The sequence below is a fragment of the Phocoena phocoena genome, chromosome 14 (assembly GCF_963924675.1).
Source record: "Phocoena phocoena chromosome 14, mPhoPho1.1, whole genome shotgun sequence".
NCBI lineage: Eukaryota > Metazoa > Chordata > Mammalia > Artiodactyla > Phocoenidae > Phocoena > Phocoena phocoena.
Genome location: NC_089232.1, coordinates 77547972 through 77548658, shown reverse-complemented (window position 1 = coordinate 77548658; position 687 = coordinate 77547972). Strand labels below are relative to the sequence as shown.

The following is a 687-nucleotide window of genomic DNA, read 5'->3' as shown; positions in this document are numbered from 1 at the left end:
AAAATTCAGTTCACTAGGAGGATAAAATAATTCTAGATTTTTATGCATAAAATATAATAGTTTCAAAATACATAAAGCAAAAATTGACAGTACTATAAAAGGAAATTATCTGGGGTATATATGACAAAATCCTCTCTTACTCTGCAATAATGAACAGGAAAAAACTGACTATAGTAGATTTCAATATGGTTAACTAAATTGACCTAATGGACAACTGATGAATATTTTGCATTACTAATCCACCAACATTCATGAAAATTAACAATTTATAAGACCTTTAAGAAAAAACATATATATATAAATTATAACATTAAAAGCATACAGTCTGGTGCTTGCTTCAGCAGCACATATACTAAAATTGGAACAATACAGAGAAGACTAGCCTGGCCTCTGTGCAAGGATGACATGCAAATTCATGAAGCATTCCATATTTTTGTATATGATGTGTTGTTCAGAGGTTGTATTATTAGGAGCAATTTTTTAAATTCTTTTTAAAAATCCCTTCACGTGTTCAAAAGCACTGAGCATTTTCTATGTGTCAATCTCTGTGCAACTATTGAGAATGAGGGAAAAATGAATAAAATAGAATGCCTTAAAGCAAAAAAAAAAAAAGAAAAAGCATACAGTATTTTCTGCTAAATACATCATTAAACAAAAATAAATAATATAAAGGTAACTAGAAAATGT

At 28.2% G+C, this 687-nt stretch overlaps 1 non-coding gene across 1 annotated transcript; it reads left to right on the top strand.

Annotated features, from left to right (window-relative positions):
- The first annotated feature begins 328 nt into the window (after positions 1 to 328).
- LOC136134276 (U6 spliceosomal RNA) lies at positions 329 to 435 on the top strand. Its single transcript, XR_010656557.1, has one exon. It is a non-coding gene; the product is annotated as a U6 spliceosomal RNA (small nuclear RNA).
- Positions 436 to 687: the final 252 nt, after the last annotated feature.